We start from the raw sequence: 25,172 nt of genomic DNA, 5'->3' as shown, positions 1-25,172 counted from the left end.
CTTGCATAATTTTGACACAGATCTTAGGATACTGCTAAATCCAAAGCGGACATTTGATACATGTTCACATTGAATGGTTGGCTGAAGAATGTTTCAAATATATTCAAAAATAAAATTATATGTTTGACTTGGAGGTGTTCAGTCACTAAAGATAATGAGAAATATATGCTTGCAGCACACAGAACAGCAGTCCAGAAAGAGCTTAATAAAATGTTAAGTCAAGCCATAAACTAGCAAAAACCATCCAACCATATAGCCTCAACAAACTGGAATGATGGAGAATTACCTTCTCTTTTCCCAAGAAAGACTTAGGGTATAAAGTGAGACCTGTTAATCCAGGTCATCTTGGTTTTATTTCAAACACAGTGTGTAGGAATATTTAATCTTCTCCACTACTGCCAGGCTGTGACTAGTGTAAGATAATGACAAATCAATTACACCAGAGTCTAAAGTAACAAGACACTTTTGTCAAGTAGGTCTTATTAGTTTGGAATGTTCCAAATATTGAGCCATGATATTAATCCAGTAAATGCTCTAAGCAGACGCCAGTCAGCAGATTTTTATAAAGTGACTCTCATGTAACTAGCATTTTGATAAGGACTTCTGAGGAGTTTCTATCCCTGGTGATTTACTCTTGTTGGGGAGACAGGTTTAAAAGAGGAGCAGGTCTTGGGAAATGAGCAGGATTTGGGTAGAAGGACAAAGGCAGAGACTTGAGATAGGTGTAGGACTCGTACAAACGCATAAATATTGAATGCGTGTATCTGAGAGTCACTACTACATAGTGATAAGAACAAGGATTCTGGAGTCAGATTTCCTGGGTCAACTCAAAGCCTGTCTCTGTGCCCCCTAAAATGGCTTCATCTTGATTTTCTCATCTGTAAAATGAGGGAAATAACAGTACCTCGTTTTTCTCAATGAATTAATATAATACAAAGTATATGAGTTAATATATGTAAAGTTAATATATACTGTATAAAGCAATTAGAGTCGAGTCTGGGACAAGTGAGTGCAATACAAGTGCTTACTTGATCACTAACTGGGAAAGACATTGGGAGGGTCAATATAGACATGGCCTAACTAGAGCAAGAATTTTGGGGAATAATAGGCATATAAGGCAGGTTATAGCATCTTACACTCTACTAGGGGCCCGACTTGTGTGAAATTCGTGCAAGAGTAGGCCTTCCTTCCCCCGGCTGCCGGCACCGGCTTCCCTCTGGCACCCGGGACCCAGGCTTCCCTTGCAGCCCCGGCTTCATCCAGAAGGATGTCCAGTCTAATTAGCATATTATGCTTTTATTATTATAGATACTTGCACTTTAAATTAACGGCAAAGCCCTGAGTGGTTCCTGCCTCCCAGGTCACTGATCTTTCTGATATATCAAACTGTCTAACTGTGTCCCAGTTTTCTTATCTTTAAGTTGGGAATAATATAAACCTTACAGGATTTTGGTTAGGTAAAACCTTACAGGATTTACACCATTTTGGTCCTTAAGTGGTACCTGGCACATTGGTACCATGTAGTTGATGTTAAGAAAACAAATGTTATTGATTTAGAATAGTTATACAGATTACCTCTTACTGAATAAGCACCTCTCAAAATTAGTTCATGATTCTGCAAATTGACAATATGGGCTGGTCCAGAAAAGCTGATTTAATTCGGGTTTACCCCCGGATCTGCGATTGGGTGGTGTATTGGGTGAGCAGGGCTGGGAGGCTTGTGAATGTCCTCCACTGGGGATACCTGTGACTGAACCTCTCTTCATGTCATCTCTCATCATGCGGCCAACTAGCTCAGCCTTGTTCACAAGATAGAGTATTACAAACAAATCTCAAATCTCTGTATCTTATAATTTGCAACTACCCCACTGTCCAAAGCCAGTCACATGGCCATGCCCAGAGTCAGTGAGGGGGCAACTACACAAGGACATGAGTACAAGAAGACGGGAACAAATTTGGGGTCTTGATTGCAGCACTCCACAAGTACATAAGTCCAAGTATACTAAATTCAAGAAACAAGCCTTCTAGTTAAAGGTGATGGCTGAACTAAATATATGTATCTCTCTCCTCCTCCAGAAAACCCATTAAAAATGATGATAATAAATAAAGAAAGAAATAAAGAAAGAAACCTAAAGGATAAAGAGATGGTGGGGAAAATATTGAAGAAAACATTTCAACAATGTTTTTGTTAACTGATTTAGCAAAGCAGAAGAAGATGTTCACCAAAATACTTACCAATGAGTAGTGGTGTAATTAATCATTCAACCCCTGCCCCTTCACTTCTTCTTCCCTATCATGCTCTAGACTTGGAGGTTTCAAGGACTGGGAAGGGTGAGGGGTGAAAGGAAGAACTGAAAATTGGGATATTGGTTTGAAACCTACATAGAAAGCAGCCGGTTTGGTTCAGTGGATAGAGTGTCAACCTGTGGACCAAAGGGTCCTGGGCTCGATTCCAGTCAAGGGCATATGCTCTTTGCAGGCTCCTCCCTGGCCAGGGCCCTGGTCAGAGCGCATGCAGGAGGCAACCAATCGATGTGTTTCTCTTACATCGATGTTTCTCTCTGTCTTTCCCTCTCCTCTCTTCCAATCTCTCTAAAAGATCAATGGAAAAATATCCTCGGATGAGGATTAACAACGACAAAAAAAAAGCAGTTAGACCTCAGTCCTTGTCCTTGTCTGCATGTAGACATGAACTAACTATTTTACGGGAAAGAGGAAATATTTTGTCTGGAAAAGCTAAGAGGGAGATGTTTAGAATTTGGAAACAAGTAGGATGGGTTGAAAGTAAATGCTAGGATTAGAAGATAGTCTCTTTATCTAATGGAAAGTGGTACTCCCCAATCTCCTGTCTCACTATTAAACTAGGGACAACCAAACATTACTCACCCAGGAAGAGATAAACAGTCTCTTCTTTGAAGAGACGGCTTGGTCCCAGAAGGAAGACATATTGACATTGAACAAGGCAGGAGTTCTTTATTCTTTAGCCAAGCACACAGAATTCCTAATCAGTTCTTCACTGATGAATTTCAAGCACTAGAACAGTGCCTAGAACATAGTAGGCATTCAATAAATATTTATTGAATATGGAATAAATGAGCTTTAAGTATTTCATTTTTAGATATAGGCTGGCCAGGAGTACCACACGTTTGAGGAAAGTCTCCAACATAAAAAAGAAAGACCTAAAGAAATAAGCAAAAACCAAACAGATCGAGAGAAACCTAAAGAAAAGATATATAATGAAGGTATACATAATAAAAGCATACATAATTAAAAAATCCTCAGAGAGATAACAGAAGATCAACAACCCATATTATTAGATCTGAATTACATATATATTGTATATATAATATGTGTGTGTGTGTGTATATATATATATATATATATATATATATATATATATATATATATATATATATATATATATATATATATATATATATATATATATATATATATATATATATATATATATATATATCTGTGTGTGTGTGTGATTGCGTGTGTGTATAATTTTTTCATCCAGAGGGAAAAAACCCTACATTTTTTGTATTAAAAACACAAAAGTTGAAATTTAAAAATCAATAGAAATTTAAAAGATAAAGAAAAATCACCTCAAAAGTAGAACAAAAGACAAAGAGAAGAAATAGATAGAAGATGAGAAACTAAGCGGCTCAGACTAACAGTCCTATATGCAACAAAAGTTACGGAAGAGAAAATAGAAAATCAAAGACAATTACAAGAACATTTTCCAAAACTGGAGAAAACCAGCATGTGAGTTGAAAGATGTTAACTAGTGTTATATGCTACTGTCTCACTCTTGGCCTTCCTAGAGGGTGGCTAGCACAGGCCCATTGTTCCTCAGGAAAAACAGGGACAAGAAAAAAAAAGTAATAAAAGTGAGAAAATACCTTCATTTAGTATTATTTTCTAATCTCCACGTCCATTTACTGCAAATAATGCAGTGCCTATATGAATAGCCCTGAGGAGCCCAGAGAAATCAAGAATGAGAAATAAATTTGGTCTCCAGAGGCCTTACAAATTTATCTTGCTAACGCGAGGCAATATTGCTTTGAGAATTGTAAGACTCCTTTCAAAATTCAAATGACCCCAACATATGTTTTACCTTGTCTAACTATTACCAGCTAACACCTGTGGAAATGGACACAGAATAGCATTTCTACAGTGTAAGTCAGTAGAATGAAAAAGGATATCAAAAAGGAAAGTGGATAAAAACCAAAAATAACCTTGTTACTTCCCTATTTTTCAAAGTGCCTGCAGTCAATAATGGTGCTTTCTTCACTCATGGGAAGGCAAGTATATTTCACCATGGCCTTTTTGTTAAACCAAATAAATTAAACCTCCCTCATTGCTATCATCCTTTCACTCATGAAGAAGAGCAAAGAGTTCACCTATCTTTCATAATCCTAATATATACCAATGACTAGTACATGTTTTTAACTAGTTAAAATAATTATTTTTCCATTCTGTAACTTTATATTTTTTGTCTCCCTGCACACATCCTATACATCATTCAGTAAAATCTTTGCTGAATAACTAAAATGTCCAAGGCACCCATTTCTGCAATATGTAACTAGAAACAACTATTTTAAAACAATAACAACTAACATGTCTATCTCCTTGAAGAGAGAAGGCAACATTCCTGCTGGGGAAATGTGACCTAGAAAACACTTATCAGTATAATTTGACAGAAATGGTAGAAATTATTATAAGGCATCCAATGAGATGGGCGATAGGTGAGCTGGCAGTAAGAATTGGTCATTTTAAATTTATATAGTGTGGTAATTAAATCTTTAGTCCATGGAGTCAGAAAGAGCTGGCTCCTGATTCTGCTCCTTATTAGCTGTGTGACCTTGGAGTACTTACTTAACCCACATAAGCTCCAAGTACCTCATTCTTAAAATAGGTATCAGAATGTGACCCAATTTGTTCAATAATATTAGAGTGTCTACCATAGGCCAAGCTTTAGGGATGCAGTTATGCTCCATGGAGTCAGAAAGAGCTGGCTCCTGATTCTGCTCATTAGCTGTGTGACCTTGGGTTACTTACTTAACCCATATAAGCTCCAAGTACCTCATTCTTAAAATAGGTATCAAAATGTGACCTAATTTGTTCAATAATATTTGAGTGTCTACCATATGCCAAGCTCTAGGGATGCAGTTATGTACAAGCTCTAGTGTTTAGTACAGTTTGTTTTCATCCCTCTTTAAACAAAAAGCAAGTAGTCAAGTTGTAGAAAATATTCTGAAAGGGGGATAGAAGAGAGCAACAAACAAAACTAAACCTAAAAGAAAATCTTTCTGAGGGATTGGTCTCTTAATGGAGACCAAAGTGCCATGTCGCATGTAGCCTACCTAACATGGGTAAGAAGAGCGGGAAGGCCTGTAGTTAGGGGTGGTCAGTGTCATCAAGAAAGAAACAGAAGTCTGAGGGCTGGAGTAGAGACTGTTGTTTTCATCCCTCTTTAAACAAAAAGCAAGTAGTCATGTTGTAGAAAATATTCCGAAAGGGAGATAGAAGAGTGCAACAAACAAAACTAAACCTAAAAGAAAACCTTCCTGAGGGATTGGTCTTTTAATGGAGACCAAAGTGCCATGTCGCACGTAGCCTACCTAACATGGGTAAGAAGAGTGGGAAGGCCTGTAGTTAGGGGTGGCCAGTGTCATCAAGAACGGAACAGAAGTCTGGAGGAGCCAGGGCAGAAGAGGAGGCCCAGGATTTTGACAGACAGTGGATTTCAGAGGACTGGTAAGCCACAATAAGGATTTTAGTATTGAACCTAAGCATGATTAGAATCTATTGAAGAGTTTAAGTATACTTCAATTAAAGAAGTGTTGTCCTGGCCAGTGTGGTTCAGTAGGTTGAGCAGTGTCCCATGGATCCAGAGGTTGCCAGTTGGATTCTCGGTCAAGGCACATGCCTGGGGTTGTGGGCTCAATCCCCAGTAGGGGGCCTGCAGGAGGCAGCTGATGGATTGATAAATGTGATATTTCTCTCGTTCTCTCTCCCTTCCTCTCTCTCTCTAAAATCAATAATTTTTAAAAAAGAAGTGTTTCAAGGATTATATGAGAAACTGCATGTAAAACGTCCCTTCCTTCTTTCCTTCCTTCCTTCTTTCCTTTTTCTCAAATCAAGAGCCCTTTCTAATTCAGGGGAAGGAGTACTAATTTATCTCTCACCCATTACGTAAGAAGCTATGTGTTAAGAGACAAGTTATTGAGGACCCTACTTCTGACTCCTTCTATGGATGTTTAACATGCCTTAGAGCTGTGTTTCCCAGAGAGTGGCCCAGATGGCCCACCCCTAATTCAATTCTGACGGGAATAAATTTAAAACATTATTTTAAACAAACGCAATTTTAAGGCACATATAAAACACCCCCACTCCACCCACCCTTGGAATAGTATTCATTCCTCTCTGATAAAAGGGAGAGCTTAGTGGAAAAGTTTTACAAGCCCTGATGGTAAAAGCTTTTGCTAAATGGCAATGTCATTCAAAGTAATAACAGAGAGGAGGTTGAAGGAGGCCTTGAAGGCCATGGGGAGATTAAACTAAGCTTTGCAGGAGGGGTAAGATAGAAGAATGAAGAGAAAAGAAATGTGTTCCAAGCGGAGGACATAGTGAAAGAAAATGCACAGCATCAGTTCACACACAGTCACTTGGAGGGAGAACAGGGGAGTGAGCTGGATAGGACAGGGTTAGGGGTTGGGGTGGGGAAAGTATACAGTGAGATCCAGAGAGACAGGTAGAATGAGGTTTCAGTGTGATGACTAATTCCAGAGTAAAAAAAAAAAGTATGATTTTAATTCAACAAACTTCTTCACTTTCTAAGGCACAAAATAAATTTGTACAAAACTGTAAGTATGAAAAAGTAGCCTCAGAGTTATAATAAAATCACGCAGTATAAATACATTTCCCTTTATATACACGGATGAAAAAACAGTTAATTGATAGAGATGAATGCTACTGCATGCTAAACTAGCTTCCATTCAACTGAATAGAAAAAAATGAATCTGGGGTCAGATCCCTTCAAATGAAAATGCATAATTATGAGCTCCTTCATATGCCAGGAAGGGAGAGAATGCAATAAGTAATTAATACAGTCCATTGCACTGCACTGTGTAGTGCATTGATTCATGTCACATACAACATAAGTTGATCAACAATGCAGTAGATTGTTCATTTAAAGAGTAGTAAGTCAGCCTGAAAGAACCTCATATAATCATACAATTAAAAGAATGATACTAATAAAATTAGAACTTTAAATAAATCTATTAAAAGAAAACTATCAATGATCTATTCATAGAAAACTTGTTCAATAAGCTTAACAGAAATTACAATAACTATCCCAAAGGCCATGGAGTGTTAGAATGCCATATGCCCACTTTTACTCTGGCCTCGGAAATGCAAGAAAAGAGCTGCTCCATCATAGATCATTTATAACTGTGTTTGCTTATATACATGCTGATTTAGAGATCTTTCCCTATATTTGATAAATGTACTGAACTTTTGTAGGTGAAGCACGAGAAAGCATTTGTCTTATACCATTCTTAGTTCATGCATTTTTGAGAAAGCCAGTCAAAAGGAAGGCAACAGAGCTATTTTTAGGACATTGTCTGACATTTTTATGTCTTTTAATGAAAGAGATCCTTGGTTTTTGAGGAGGATGTGATAAATAGTAGGGAGTGTGGAGTTTAAAATAACATATATCTTGACTAGAAATTCAATAATTTGGATACAATCCCCTTTGGTTAGATCTCTGAATTTTTCTCTGAGCACTGTATAGTCCATTTGGGAATCATTCACATATTTAAGCTGTATTTACATATCAGAATCATGTCTTGGTGAAAAAGGTGATTAAAAAAAATGGGAATTTTCCAGAATGTGAAGAGGAAAGCTAATCAAATAAATATAAGTTTTAAAAAAGTCAAGCTTTAAAAACATTCACTCATATTCATTTTGAGACAGGATACAAAATACTGAGACCATCCATCCTGATGAAAATTTGTAATTTCAAAAATAAAGAGCCCGCCAATGTGGCTCAGTGGTTGAGCATCAGCCCATGAACCAAGAGTTCACTGGTTCAATTCCTGGTCAGGGTACATGCCCAGGTTGTGGGCTTGATTCCCAGCAGGGCTCATGAAGGAGACAGCCAATCAATGATGTTTCTCTCATTGATGTTTCTATCTCTCTATCCCTCTCCCTTCCTCTCTCTCTCTAAAAATCCATTAAAACATTAAAAAACAAAGAGAAAAAGTCTACAATGAGAGAGAGAGTGAAAGAGAGAGAGAGAGATTATGAAGCTACAAAGGAAAAGAATCTGACTGCATTAGACTTTTATGAGTCAGATTCTAGGAGACAATGGAGCAACTTATTCTGATATTCAGATTTCCAGGAAAAACAATTCAAATCTACAATTTTTAAATTACATATAGTACATATATAATTTTATTTTTGAAGAGGTATGCTCACTGGTTCAAAAATCAAAATATAAAAATATATAATCTACAAAAAGAAGACTCCTTCCTCTTTCCCCATCCTCTCCCTTACAAATGGCAATTTTATTCATTTTTGTGTATATTCTAATATTTCTTTATAAATATAGAAACAAATATGAATACATGTTTACTTCCAAGGTTCTTACACAAAAGATAGCTTACTCTAAATATTATTCTATTAGATCTTTTTATCGCATTACAAAAAAGTGTTGGAGACCTCACCATTTTGGCACCCAAATCTTTGTCATGTCACACTTTTCGATAGCTTCCTACGACTGTGTGTGTATGTACAACAGAATTCATGTAACCAGTCCTTTATTGTTGAAGACTTGAGCAGTTTCCAAACTTGTAGTGTTACAAACAATACTACAATTAATATTATATATAGTAATATTGTATATATTATAGCTTCTTAAATGTCCATATGTGTCTATAGGATTATATCTTAGTAGTGAGATTACTAAGAAAGGTTAGATGAATTCCAGTAAAAAAATACCAAACTTCCTTCCTTCAGAGTTGTTCCATTTTTGAATCTGAAAAACAACATACAAGAGTATTGGTTTTTCCACAGTTTTGCTGGGAGAATTTGTCAGCCTTTTGGATTTTTGCCAATAAAAACGTAAAAAATGGTATCTCACTCTAGGTTAAACATGCATTTCTCATATTAGCATTGAGGTGTTGCTTCTTTTCCTACGTTTGAGGAGGCATTTATGTATTTATCTGTGAACAATCTCAACTTTGTTACTTTGGGATTGTTAGTCTGTTTTTTTCTCAATTTCTGAGAGCTATCTATATATTAGGGTATTAGCCTTTGTTGATTATATGAGTTACATCCCCACCTCCACCAACCATCAGTAATTTTTCATTTATCTTTTGAGTTTGTGTATCGTGTATTTTTCATTCCATGCGGAAGCTCTTGATTTTTATCTAGTCAAAAATATCATTCTTGCCTTTAATGACTACTGGATTTGCATTATAATCAAAAGGCCTTCCCAATTGCAAGGATATAGAATAATTCAATGGTGTTTTCTTATAGTATTTGTATGGTTTTATTTTCAAAAATTCAATCTTTGATCCATTTGGAATTTGTCCTGGTGCAAGATGTGCAACATTAATTTACTCCAGATGGCGAGCTAATTGTTCTAATAGCATTGTTCAAAAGTTCATGTTTTTTAATGAACAGAAACCATGGGTTAATTTTTACTTAATAACTTCAGATTGGACAAGGTTTTTCTAAACATAATACAAAATCCAATAGCCATGAAAATTAAGACTGGTACTTTCAAGCACATAAAAATAAGAAACTTCATCTTTACTCATTTTTTTCTGATGATACCTTTATCATATATTAAATTCATGAATACATTTTTGTTTATTTATATGTCTGTTTTATGTGTCTGAGTACCAAAGTGCCAAACTATATTCTCTTTTGAGGTTTATCATATACTTCATAACTCTTAGAACTAGTTTCCCTCATTGTTCTTTTTTCAGAGTGAGTTTAGCTGGCTATACATATTGCATTGTGTGTTCACCATCCAAATTCTCCTTCTATCATTACTTATCCCCCCTTTATCGTCTTCTACCTACTCCTCTGGTAATCATATATTGTTAGTCTCTATGAGTTTGTGGGTGTTTGTTTGTTTTTGTTTGTTTGGTTTTTTTTTGCTTAATACCTTCACCTTTTTCACCCAGCCTCCCAAACCCTCTCCCCTCTAACAGCTGTCAGTCTGTTTTCTGTATCTATATTTCTGTATTTATTTTGTTTATTAGATACCCAGAAATCACAGTTTGATTCCTTATTAGGGCACATGCCTTGGTTGATCCCCAGTAGGAAGAGTGCAAGAGGCAAACAATCAATGATTCTCTCTCATCATTGATGTTTCTCTCTCTCTCTCTCTCCCTCCCTCTTCCTGAAGAAATCAATAAAAATATATTTAAAAAGTAAAATAAAATGGCATTAAATTAAAACAAACAAACAAACTTAGGAAAAATAGACACCATTGGTATTAAATCTTGCTATCTGAGACTATGATATGTTTTTCTATTAATTTAAGTTTAAGTTTCTATTAATTTCTGTATTTCAGGGCGGTCTAAAGTATTTTTCATACAAATGTTACACATTTCATGCTAAGTTTAGGCCTATGGCTTTATGCTTTATACTGATATTAAAAATGGAGTCTTCCATTGTATTTTTGAAATAGTTGTTTTATGTTTAAGTAAATTCTATTTATATATATTAATGTTATATTTTACCATATTATTATATTATCTTACACTTGTAGCATTCTGTTTTCTTCCTTAGTATCTGAGGTTTTCCCACAAATAACATTATGTCAACTGCAAATAGTAGTAGTTTTACCACTTCCTTTCCAATATTTTATACCTCAATTTCCTCTCTTGCCTAATCTATAGGTTAATCTCTTTCAGACAATGTTAAATTACAGTGGTGATAGTGGGCATTCATTCCTGTCCTTGACTTTAGTGAAAATCCCTACAGTATATCACCATTAAGTATGGCACTGGCTTTTAGAGAGAGAGAGAGAGAGAGAGAGAGAGAGAGATTCATATATCTACATATATAATAAAAGTAAGAAAGAAAGGATAATTAATTAAAATAATTCCTATATTGTTGAGTGTGTAAAATAAAAATGAATGTTTATTTTGTTAAATGCCTTCTCTCAATCCAGGTAAATAATCATATAATCTATATGAACAGTTTGATAATACTCACCCAAAGGGCAAATAGGCTCTTTCTGTACTATCTACTTAATTTTTTATAAACCTAAAACTGATGTTAAAAAAATAAAATCTATTCATTTAAAAGTTAACTTGTATTATATTTAAAGAAAGGGTGATGTAAGTTTCAAGATACAGTGCCAACTGAGAAAGACTGAGAAGACAAGAAGAAGATATTTTGAAATAGAAAGAAGACTTGTTAGCCTTGGCCTTAGAAATTCTCCATTGATACACAAAGTTTCAGTAGAAACACATTTCCTTCTATATCAATTTAGTATCATTTGGAAGTTTTTAATTTTATGATTTAACTTACACAAAGGTACAAAAACCTAATTAGGATTACAGAATATAATTGAATATTATAACCCCAACAATTATAATGTAACAACAAAAACTGCAAGGTAGAGGGGGGAAGGATAAGGGGAGAGTGAGTGAATGTGTTTTAATATCCTTTGAAATGATGCAATGCAGTCATGTACTGCTTAATGACGAGAATACATTCTGAGAAATACATCATTGGGCAATTTTCTCATTGTGTGTGCATCACAGAGTACACTGATACAAACCTAGATGGTATTGCCCACTACCCATGCAGGCTGTATGGTATAGTCTAATGCTCCCAGGCTACATGCCTGTACAGCATGTTACTGTGCAAAACAACACAAAATTAAATCAAGCAAGAGAAAATGACGCAACCAAATGATGCAGTAAACATGAGATGTATCAGGCTGCTGCCGACATAACACAGCATACTGTTTTACAGCAAGCACTTTTTTTAATAAGTAGAAAGAGTACACTTAAAATTATAATAAAACTATGGTATAGTAAATACATAAACCAATAACATTTATTATCACTATCAAATATTATGTACTGCACACAAGTGTATCTGCTATACTTTCATATACCTGACCATGCAGTAGGTTTGCTTACACCAGCCTCATCAAAAATACATAATGCTTTGCACTATGACATTGCACTATGATGTCACTAGGTGATAGAAATTTCCAGCTCCATTTTAAGATTATAATGGGTCCACCCTTGTATATGCAGTCCATCACTGACTAAAATTTGTTATCAGGTATGACTACTGACTAAAAGTAATAAAGAAATAGAAAATGTAGTGCATATTTTAATAACATAAAGCAACTTTAAGAATGAAAAACAACAAAATTTAAAGGTCAATAGAAAGGAAAGATATTTGGTATGTGTTAATTCCTCATACTTTCACAGAGGAGAGTAAACAAATATTAACTAAAACTAATCAGGAATCAGAGGTATAATAAGATTTTCCATAAGTTTAAAGATATCTAGACTAAAATCAGAAATTATTATTAGTTGTGACCTCGAGTTTGAACTTGGGTAAAGGTGCAGTAAGAAACAGAGAAAATGACACTTTTTCTTTTATATGGACTATGTACTATTTTAAAGAGGTAATCCATGTTCATGCATTGATTCCATAGCCATGGATGCACTAATATGGTACAAGTTCATTACACAATACTAAATTATTACCATATAATTGGCATAATATTATTCCATTATTGTAACAATTATATTTGTGTATGTGCATGTATAGCTACACCTAGAAAAGTCTATAAGGTTACTAGTACATACTAAGCACTCTGGAGTGTGGAATGAGGTTGAGGATCCTTTCCTTATTAAATGTTTGAAAAGTAGTCTCTCTTTCTCTCTCTCTCCTTTCTTTATATAAAGAACAAATCTAAAGGAAAAACAAAAATTCCAAGGACCTAGGAAATCTAGAAATCTAGAGGCCATTCATAGATTTATGAGATTCCTAATCAGCTGCTTATGGAAAACTAGCTCCATTAAGGCCAGTCAAAAAGAATTCTGCAGACACTGAAAGTTTCAGGACTATACTGTTAAATTCACCAAAAGGAAAAAGGTAACAGAGAGAAAAGTTCTCAAACATATAATTACAATATGGTGACAGGAAGAGATCTGACTTTGGGTGATGGGCACACATGTGGACTATACAGATCTTGTAACATAGAAACCCACATCTGAAATCTATATGTTCATGTTGACCTATCACCCCAATAAATTTAATAAAATATATATATAATTACAAATTAAATCATTAATTTATTCAATAAGTATTTATTGATTTCTTAATGTGTACCCCAAGTACTATGCGTGGTACTGGGCTTTGAATTATCCATTGATTCTCTACACTATGACATTGCACTGCAATGGAAAGGAAAATATAATTGCAACTACAAAAGGAAAATACAATTTATGTTCAAGGTAGATCATCATGGAAGGCAGATCAAGAATCATACAAAATGGTACATTTCTGGATTAGTATATCACATCCAAAGGTCCATGTAAAACAGGACAGCTCTACCTCTCTTGTTATGACTCTCCAATTACTGATGTGCCTATGTCCTTCCTGGTGTGGTTATCTGTGATTTTGATCTATCCCCACTGACTCTTTGATACCTAGACCATGTTATGTCACTGGTACTCTTGAATGAATAAAGGCATGAAAAACAACAACAACACACGAATGAATTAATTTCAGGTTCAAAATCTATTTCATTCCTTATGTGGGGGATTTAAGAATCCCAGAAGTGGTATGGCTGCTCCTTGGATAGCCTCTCATTGCTGCTGACCCTGCTCTGAGTTTATAATGGGATTATTGCAAATTGCTTTTACTCCACTTCTTATTTCCTTTGCCTGGATCCCTCATTTAATCCCCAGTCCAGTTACTCTTTCCTTGGAATCTACCTTTTTCATGCTAATCTTCCTGAACACAGGAGTCCTTCATTTCCTTTCCCTGGATGCCTGCTTTCTTCTCTCAAATCTGCCTGCCTGTACCCCTTGTATCTCACCTATCACAGACTATTATGGTGTCATGTGTTAGCAACTTGCCAAGGCATCTGTTGCAGGCAATCTTTTCTATTTTCTCAGATTCTCTTAACTTGCAAGAGGGTCTCTGATCAAGGGGTGCGCTCAAGTGGTTCCACTGCCTGCGGTCTACCAAATGCACTCCTGGAGTCTGTAGATCTTCCTACCACTATGGACTTCAATTAAATACCACACAGCAAAGCTTTCCCAGGGGCTGCCAAAGCATCTGGGATGACAAAACCAGAAGTGTGGATGGAATGATCCACAGCATGGGACAAATTTTAACCCATATGAAACAGGAGATAAGAGGAAGCTTAGAAGATGCAGTCTCTCTTTCATCATTCCAAAGGATTGCTCCAAAGCACAGATTTTTCTATAGCCTGTTTGGAGTAGTCCCTTATGGAAATTTCTGCTAAGAATACCTACTGGCTATCTCTGAAGCTCACAAGAAAGCAATAGCTAGAGCCATAATACATCACTTTCAGTTATTTTTCATCCTTTTGCCTCATTTCCCTTATTCTTCATTCTTGCTTCCCTGAATTTTTTACCTCCCAATAAAAGCATCAGCACTTGATGTTTGCTATGGACTGAATATTTTTGCCCCCCCCCCGCCCCCGCCAAAAAAAATATATGTTGCAGCCCTAATCATCAGTGTGATGGTATTTGGAGATGAAACCTTTGAAAGGTAATTAGGGCTAGGTAATGTATTAAGAGTAGGCCCTCATTAGGGGATTAGTGCATTTACTGGTATATGAAGAGAGACCAGAGAGGACACAGCGAGAAGGTAGCCATCTGCAAGCTAGAAAGAGAGTCCTCATCAGAATCTAACCATGCTGGCACCCTGATCTTGAACTTTCAGTTTCTAGCACTGGAAACCTTTGAAAGGTAATTAGGGCTAGGTAATGTATTAAGAGTAGGCCCTCATTAGGGGATTAGTGCATTTACTGGTATATGAAGAGAGACCAGAGAGGACACAGCGAGAAGGTAGCCATCTGCAAGCTAGAAAGAGAGTCCTCATCAGAATCTAACCATGCTGGCACCCTGATCTTGAACTTTCAGTTTCTAGCACTGTGGGGAAAAAAATGCTGCTGTTTAAGCCACCTAATATATGTTGTTCTGTTATGTCAGTCTGAGGTGACTAATCAGGCTCTATTTTCTAGCAAAACTGGATTAAGAGAGCACCCATGACTTTATGAATATTGGGCATCCATATTACCTACTGCCTATTTATCGGAGTCTCTGCCCATGCTCCTGGTGTTCTGCTGTGTTCAGCAGAGATCCTCATGTTCCTATTATTGAAGGGACTATCCTGCATCTCATGCCTTGTGCTGGCATGTACATCTGGTCTCTGAAATCCAGCTGTTGGGGTTTAACTCATTTGAGGGTTTTGAGTCTGGTTCTGCTGGCCTAACAAGACAAAACTAGCACAAACCTAGGGAAGGAGCTCTATTGACTCATACCTAGAACTTCCAACCCTTAATAATCTGGCTGACCTATAAAAAGAGCGAATCATTTATAAAAGGAAATATATATATTGCCATTTTGACTTTGGCTAGCATTCCTGAAGTCAAACTATACATACTCTATCATGTGAGTAAATACTACTACCTATTACCAACATGCTATTCCTCATGTAGATGTTGATCACTGAGTTCCTTGCATAGGCTTGATGATAAACTGCATAACAAACTGATAATTAATAATAAACAGGCTGTTAAGTGGGACACTTTCAGTCTGTTTTTGACAAAACCCCCAAATCTGAGAATAAGGGGGGGGGCAACTACCACCAATCCTAAAGCAAAGTACGAGACCACATAAGCCACACTCGCAAAGAAGTACATTAGTTTTTTTAGCCTTTGCCCATTATTCAATTTCAGAGCATAAAATTTAAGACTGAAAATTTTGAGTGTAAAGTGTGTTGGAGAAGGGTGTCAGTATTCTAAGCTTCTCAGGAGCAAAGCTGAGTGAAAGAGGGGACCTTAAGACGCTCACTCTGGTCTTGAGTGATGTAGGACTCTCACCAGAAAAAATATTACGGTGAGAGCCTGGCTGAAATTGGCAGCACCAGAGAAAGGATTGCAGTGGGAAGTAATTACCTTCGAACTACAGTAGAACAAAGATATTTATGGACCAGATGTGACTCCTGCAATAATAAACTAGCCTGGGATGCATTAAAAATTATTCCACTCAAAAAGATCACTTTGGAAGACCAACTTGATCTAATAAATGGATGGACCACAGGAAACCAAGATGCAGAATGGAGACTCACAGATAGGAAGAGAGAAGGCTTTAGGCACAACGATTCCCAATGGGGATACCCTAAGAAAGTCAGTTCTAGATGTTCTCTAGCAACATGGGCACCTATACCCGGTCATATCTATACAAAGAGCAGTCAGCAAGTGGGGAAGGAAGTGGTGTGAAAGAGAACAAATTAATTGTGTTCACTTCCCCCACCACAGTCTTCCCAACTTGTGTTAGACATGAGCTGCTGGAAAGGAAAAAATTAAATTGGGTAAAAGCTTAGAATTTTGATATTGCCCTTGACTAGACCAGTCTTTCTATTTTTGAAGACTGTATATAAGTTAAGGAATCAGGCATGAGAGTCATTTCAGTTGTGGGGAAAAGTAAGTTGTGAAACACCATGGCAGAAAATAAATAAGTAAGTAAAACTAGTTTCTGGTTACCCCCCCTAAATTCATTTGTTTGATAAATCCGTAACTGATATATTACAGCCCTTCTTTCAGGTCTCTAATGTATCTACATTCCAGCAAAACTGGAACAAGACACTTCAGTGTTTAAAGAAGACCCTACTTTTTGTTCAGAATAATTAATTATTTTCAGGATTGGCCCATGTATTACAGAACTTTTAGCATGAAACAGTCTTGTCCATTAAATGTCGATCAAGCTCCCCAGTAATTTTGGTGAATGTTTCCTAAGTGTTGTATCTCCACAAATTGAGAAACATTAATTCACAGTAAATTAGTTAATGCTGACAATCTGGATATCTTCAAATTACATGGTAAACCCCAGCAACATTAGCAAACCACGAACCTTGGATGGAAAACTCTAGAGTCTCTCTGCAGTGAAAATATTACATGTTTAATAATTTATATCTAAGTAAGAATTTTAAAAGAATCCATTGAACCTGATCAATTTCCTTGAGATGTCCTGTAGTACTTGAAATGGAACCTGAAATCCAGTTAAGAATCAAGAGGAAATGCCATGTGGGAAATCTTATGTCTCTCCCTCAAGTCCTACCCAAACATAATGTGCTACAAAGTTTGTGATCCCAAAGTGTTACTGGCAATAATATGGCGAAATGAGATCTAAGAAAGTTATAAAATGAGCACACCAGCAACTAAGAAATCATCAGAGATCATATTTGCTGCAAATATTGTAAAGAATTTTGAAGAACCTATAAATTATAAATAGGAGATACTATCAAAAACAGACATTATGACATTAGGGATTTATAATAAGACTACTTACAAATGGGACCTTAAAGATAACATGGTCCAAAGTGGGATTAAAATATAAGAATTAAATAAGAAAATGAAAAAATACTTTGTACTGTTTAAACAATAACAACAACAAAAATTCCCACACACAACACACATATAACTAAAGGAAGAGGAGGTATAAGAGGAGGAATAGGTGAAGGAAAAGGAAGAGTAAAAGAAGAGGAGAGATTAAGTAAAAAGAGGGAAGGAGGGGGAGGTAGTACCAGTAATTATACATCAAAGAATTAGTTATCTCTCTCCCAGGGACATGAGAGATGACCTACATTAGTTATCAAGGAGTGAGAACCAGAAAATAAAGAGATAAGATCAGCACTCGCTATATTAAAAATTAAAATGGATACAGCCTGAGGGAACTAAAACTATAGGCAAATGTTTTCTATGTAAGAGACTGGAACCAAATCACACAAAAGCAAATAGACATCAAAGGGCAGACATTGCAAAGTGCACATTAGCCTCTAACGTGCCCTCAGAATAGAAGGTTATGACAGTCACTAGAATAAATAAATAGATACAACGAAGACTGTAAAACAAGTGGTCTTGTAAACAGGAGCTTTGAATATACCAAACACACAATGGCTGAATACAGTATATAGAGACTCATATTACAAAGTAGAGAGATGAACTAATGACATTGAATGCAACACTTAAACTACTATTACACAAATAAATTATAAATAAAAAATTTTAAATAAAATGTGCCTTTAAAAATTTCCATGGTTTATTACTTGGTAGAAAAGTGTAATGAAATAGCCCTCACTAGACTTAGCTTACTTTTCTCCCTTTACAAAAAACAACTCTGGGGGAAAAAAAACTACGAAAATACAATATTAGATTAAATTTTTAAATTGTGAAATGAACCTTTTAATTTTAGAATGTTCAAGGTATGTGACAAATACTAAGAGATTAAATAACTTACTCAAGGGTATGTAGCTAGAAGTAACCCATCATGCCTCTTCACTCCCAAGCAAAAGAACTCACTGGTGATCTGTTTCCATGACTAGAAAAATGAGACACACATGGTCTCTTTAACAAGTAAAAGTGAGCTTGGATGGTTGGCTTGGGAAAGCCATTAGGGAATGAAGACCCTCCAAGGGTAAAGAGTGCTGGCCTGGAGAAGAGAAATGCAATGTATTGAAGAAGTGGGGGGCTCCTGGTTGTGTGAGAAGTTGTTGTAATATCACTTCTCATCAGAAATGTAAGGTCTTGCTTCTGGCCAGGAAAAGCAGCAGAGGGGAAAATAGTATTGAAAATGGAAAATATATTTTGGGAAGCTAGATGGTCATTTGGGGGCACAATATTATATAGATTAGTTAAGACAAATCTGTGTCAGCTGGGAAAATAGTTTTAAAATGTTCTAACATTTCCTATTAAAAGGAAAATTTTTGAAGACAAGAAAGAAGCCCATCCTAAAACAATGCTTCTTTATTATACTTTTACTCAGTTATGACACCCAAGCCCTTTGGTTGTCTCAATATTTTTTAAATCTCTAACTTTGGAAATTATTAAAGAGTGCAGCAACCGTTTCTTTCTCATTTTACAAGTTTATAAATTAATAAAAATGGCTATCTGCAACTTCATTAAATTAAAATCCTTGAATTGCCCTAGCCGGTTTGGCTCAGTGGATAGAGTGTTGGCCTGCAGACTGAAGGGTCCCAGGTTCGATTCCAGCCAAGGGCACATGCCTGGGTTGCGGGCTTGATCCCCAGTAGGGGGCGTACAGGAGGCAGCCAATCAATGATTCTCTCTTATCATTGATGTTTCTATCTCTCTCTCCTTCTTCCTTCCTCTCTGAAATCAATAAATAAATATATTTTTAAAAATTAAAAAACAAACACTTGAATTATGTCTGTTGCCTCCCACTTTTCAAATTTGCATTTGTTTATATTATATACCTTAAATATAGATATTAGTTTGCCTATTAAATTTTAAAGATGCACTAAAGAAGGAATTGATGAGACCTGAAATTGTTTACCACAAGAAAAAATAAATAGGTAAAACAATATATTGATCAACCAATTTTTTGTTTATTATTTGTTAAATGGACAATGTTATAAATACTTATTGAACATTTTCTATATGCTAGATATAGGGAAGAATACAAGATTATAGAAGGCATGGTAGCCCATAACCTCCAATAGAGGTCTATAATAAACACACAGTCATCATGGAACAAGGTACGTGACAAATATCTCAGTGTACAATGGTCAGAGAACAAGGGAGGAAGTCGTGTGTGCTGGTAGACAAAATTAAATGCAGGCAACCTGGGGCAAAGAAAATTAAACTAAAGAATGGAGGAGGCATGAGAATAAATTTCCCAGATTTGCTGAGCTATAGATTATTATTTGGGGGAAATTGGAGCATAAAGAAAAATGTAAGCTGGATCAAAGTGATGAAGGGCCTTGAAGGCCAGTGTAGAGCTATTTGTTACTACATAGATAAAACATCTGGATGACTGATCTTTTCATCCAGATATCTGGCATTATCCCAACACCCGACTCAAAATTTTAAGATTAAAAAAATCAAGGAAACATAATCTTTGAGTAAAGGTCAAGGAATATCTGAATTTGATTTTGGAATTTCTTCCCAAAGGGAACAGTCTTACTACTATTTCTTGAGACTTACAACAAAAAGAGAGAAAAGTTAAGAAAATAAATTCTAACAAAATGTCAAAAAATGAAATGGCTTATAAAGTGGATGTACTCAAATTCTAATTTATATAAGTTTATAGACATTAATATTTTAAATGGTCTCAAAAGTGGTTAGTACCCTAACCCACACACAGCCAAGACACAATGTCATTGCATTGGCTCTTCTTGGATCAGTATTTTATTTTATTTATTTTTTTATATATATTCTATTGATTTTTCACAGAGAGGAAGGGAGAGAGATAGAGAGTTAGAAACATCGATGGGAGAGAAACATCGATCAGCTGCCTCCTGCACATCTCCCACTGGGGATGTGCCCGCAACCCAGGTACATGCCCTTGACCGGAATCGAACCTGGGACCCCTCAGTCCGAAGGCCAACGCTCTCTCCACTGAGCCAAACCGGTTTCAGCGGATCAGTATTTTAAATGGTAACTGCACATTGACGGCCACTGAACTTACTTTGAGGTTGAGGAGTCTTTATTTATTAGTGCATGCACTTAAATCTGTAGATGGAAAGTCGTGAGTTCAATCATAAATTTGGGATTCATGAATTTGTAGGCAGTCTAGAGTTCAATCATAAATTTTGGAGTCATGTATTTGGCATTGGTTTCAGTCTTAACCAAAATGTATCTTCCTAACGCTAATCCAGTGACATCACTGTGGCCTTCAAACCTTAATCCCTGAGCAGGCATAGCTCCAACTATAAATGCTAGGAGTTTTTCACATTTTAAACTGTAAACCCCGTATAACCAAGAGTTTGTGACTTTAAGTGTATATGGAACTCAAGATGTTAATCCCTCTATGCATAAAATAAAAATAAAAATTCTGCAAGCACATATTTTAGCTCCCCCAAAAAGTGTTTTTCTCTTTCTTGAATGGGGCATGAGTTAAAGACAATCTGTCACCATAACTTTGAACTACTTGATCTTGGTATGCTTTTTTGGTCTAGTTTTAATGTTTCTTAAACCCAATTTCTCTTGTCTTCCTTAAAATGGACTAATCTCCAATCATCATGGAAATAAGTCAAGTAAATGAAAAATCATAAATTACATGGGGACTCACTAATTCAGTCAGTTTATTTGGAAACAAATGCCTGGGGCTTCAAAGAGAAGTGACTGCCTCAGCTCCAATTCATCGTATACATTGGCCAATTTAACTTGCCAGGGAAATGATAGATGATTTAACAAAGTGAGTGGTCAATGTGACTTTCTGTTCTATCCACAGAAGTGTTGGGGGTGGGAATGAGGTGGAGGTCAGGGAGGATAGAAAAAGTCTGGAGCGTTACTTCTAAATCACAAAACACTCTGATTAGCTACATTCTCTCAGTTACATACTCTCTCTCCCCCGCCCAAGGAAGTATCATAAAACAACACCAACATTTTCAAAGTTAAATGCGTTCAGTTCCATTCTTTCTTAGTTATACATACTACAAAGCACTTGTAGGATATTACAAATCCCCAAGGGTTATGAAATACAAAATTAGACATGTGCCAATCAGAAAATAATTGAAACTCCCTTGCAGTTTAAGTTACATTACTGGAAACAAAAACCAGAGGATATCAACAAGAACAACAAAAAATGAACTTAAGATGTAAATTAGATTTATCTTTGAGCCATTTAGTGGTTTCCAGGTGTAAATTGCTTTCATCATGTTTATATTATGACTTAACCATGTGAGATATAAGAAGTAGATAGTATTGTTCCTATTTATCAGAAAAATAAAACTGAAGAATGACACAGTCAAGGCCACATGTCTAAGTAGAAGAAGACAGATATCCATAATTATTTCAACTTTCCACTATAATCCATTGACTATTAAAATATAAGTGAGAAAAAGGAGGTTTAGACAATAGATAAACTATTTTGTAGAATCCAAGATAATACTCATTCATTTGTTCATTGAAAAATTATTTCATATATTCATCAATCTCACATTTTATCATGAAGAAGTGAATAATGTAAAATGAAAAAAATTTCTAGTTTTAAAATAAACAGGTTGGCCGAAACCGGTTTGGCTCAGTGGATAGAGCGGGTTCAATTCCGGTCAAGGGCATGTACCTGGGTTGTAGGCGCATCCCCAGTAGGAGATGTGCAGGAGGAAGCTGATCGATGTTTCTCTCTCATCGAAAATAAATAAATAAATAAATAAATAAATAAATAAATAAATAAAATAAACAGGTTGTCAAATACAGAATTTTTAGAGTGGCATCTAGTTAGATGAAATTGATATTTTCTCATTACTTTTGCTTCTGCATCATGTATAGAGTTGTTGGAGTTTTCCTTGCGCATCACTTTTAAACTTTTTCCAAAGATATCTGGAATTAGAATTCTAAAACAAAACTCCATCTTGAATTACAAAGTTTTATTAGTATAGGGGAATTTTATACAAATTTTTACCTCAATATCAAGTGGTTTATTTAAAACATAATAATGTATTATGGACCAAAATACTTTTTAAAAAGTTAATAACTTTTTTATGGTGAATTAATCATAGTGGAATTTTAACTCTTTTTACTCTCAAATTTGGGGACCATATAGTATGAAGTGGCAAGTGTAGACTTAGTTGAAGGGGCATTTTGGAAAAAGATTCCTGAATTCCTGTATTGATGTACAGGAAGTAGAAAGCAAATGTCAAATATAAATGTAAAACAGGACATAATAAACTATTACAGCAGACCACAAAAGTGGCTCAGTTCAAACGGGCTTGTCTGGGAATTTTGTGCTATCCAGATGGGTCAATTTGATACATGCACTTATATACATCCTACAAGAGTCAACTAAAGTCTCTTATAACTGGAATGTATCACAAGCTGACAGCTTATGAAATACCAAAGTATTGAAATACAAGCATAGTGTGATGAAAATTAGAATAACATACAAAAATCAACTTTAATTACTTGTGCATTAATTGGAGCCAAATTCCTTGTATACTCACAAGGAGAAGCAATTGGACGAATGACAACATCTGCTAGATGTGTAGGCAAGGACAGAATGATAATTTTATTTTCAGCTACATTATGAAGGAAACAGAGAAAATATAGCAAATATGACAGGCTAATTAAATAAATTAGATATTTTCACTTACTGTACAGTGAATTATCATGTTAACCAAAGAATTACCATGTAATTTTAGGCAAAGTCATTAGAAAACAAAACAAAAATAAAGTAATTCTGAAGATAATGTATTTTCTAAATAAATATATAAATCAGAGCCTTGGGACTGAAGATTCAAATAATAAAGATGAATAAATATAAAATAATAAAATATTAAGAGCTAAAAAATTTTATGCTTAAACAAGGTCGCAGGGGGGAGGGAGGGGGGCTTCTTATCTGCTAGTAGCAGCAGTCATATTCATTCACATAAAACCAGAAAGATTGCTAAGAGGAATGGCCATCTTTAGCAAAGTTGTAAATAATTAGGTAAATTAGCAGGATAACCTGCTGCTTTTCTGCCTCTTTGCTCCCTTCCTCCCTACCATCTTCAGAAAAAAAAAATACAGAATTATCATAGCACGTGCATCTGAACTTGGTTCCATTGGTACTGCTTTTGTGTTCTAATTCTGCTCATTGTACACTAAATTTACACCCTGACCCACAGAGCTGGATAAAATCCATTTCGCTAAGTCCCTTCATGTTTAGTGATCCTAAATAAACTACCTTCAACAGACTATTCCAGTGCCTGTGTCCAGATTTAAAGCCATGTAGCACCTGGACTTTGTGAGCTTAACCTGCTGTGACAAATAAAAATAAATAAGAAGGTTTCCCGTAGTTGACAACCCAGGTGGAAGTTTTACTACAATTTCCATCAGTCATGGGACAGGCTTCAAGTGAAATAAACTGTATTTACATGCAAGTTTGTTCAGAAAGGTGACTGTATTATAGCTTTCTACAAGCTCTGAAACTTGCAAAGAACTCTATAGATATAGATTGTGAAAATAAACCCCCTTGTCCACTTGAAATTTTATATATATATATATATCTTTACATACATCTTTTCTGTATCTAGACAACTTGAACCAAATAAATTTTGTCCTAATATAAGGAGAAATCCATCTGGGCACTCTATGTTGAATGACATAAATGTTTTTGGGGGAAGAGCCAATTTACACATACTTGCTCAGACCTGTATCTCACATTGATCCTTAATCTAAGTTTCTCTTTTATTCTGTTTAACTGAACTGATGGTGTGGGGGGGATTATATCAATTAAAATTTTTGAACATACTTTATGAAGACAAAAATAACCAACCCTTATACAACTACATCTAAGATAGAACACTGGACACAGAAATCAAAAGTCTAGGATTGAAATCAAAATCTCAAAAGTACTTTTTTAACTAAATTTTTCCTAAGCATATGGTGTGAAAGCCCAAGATGAGTAAAAAAAAGACTTATGAGAGAAGACTTAGAGTAAGATATAAAAATTTGTTATAAAGCTATTTATTTAATAAAGTTTGGTGATACTGACACAAAAAATAAACCAAACTCAAGTTCAGTGAAAAAATTAAAGTATTATATTTAGTTAAGGGTGGCACTTAAAAGCAATTGGAAAAGGATGATTTAGCCATTAAATAATGTAGTTAGCTTTTCAGGAAAAAATAAAATTATACCTCTATTTCTACCAAGCAATAAGATGGCTTAACAATCTAAACCATTTAGATGGTTTAATAATATTACTGTTTAAGAAAAAAATAAATGGTAAAAGACCAAGAAGAAAATATATTTATCTGATCTTGTGGTGTGGAAAAATTTACAAGTTCTTAAACCATTAAAACACACATGGTACATTAGGGAACACAGTCCTAAATAATAAAGAACTAAAAATAAATAAAAAACAAACACACCAATATGATTATACACAAGAGTCAAGGACAACATCAAT

The 25,172-nt window shown here is 35.4% G+C and overlaps 1 pseudogene; it reads left to right on the top strand.

The window, feature by feature from the left end:
* The first annotated feature begins 1,630 nt into the window (after nt 1-1,630).
* Nucleotides 1,631-25,172, top strand: part of LOC102262460 — a 54,777-nt pseudogene continuing 31,235 nt past the window's right edge.

This window comes from Myotis brandtii, unplaced genomic scaffold (genome assembly GCF_000412655.1).
Source record: "Myotis brandtii unplaced genomic scaffold, ASM41265v1 scaffold733, whole genome shotgun sequence".
Classification (NCBI taxonomy): domain Eukaryota; kingdom Metazoa; phylum Chordata; class Mammalia; order Chiroptera; family Vespertilionidae; genus Myotis; species Myotis brandtii.
This window is presented reverse-complemented; position numbering and strand designations above follow the sequence as displayed.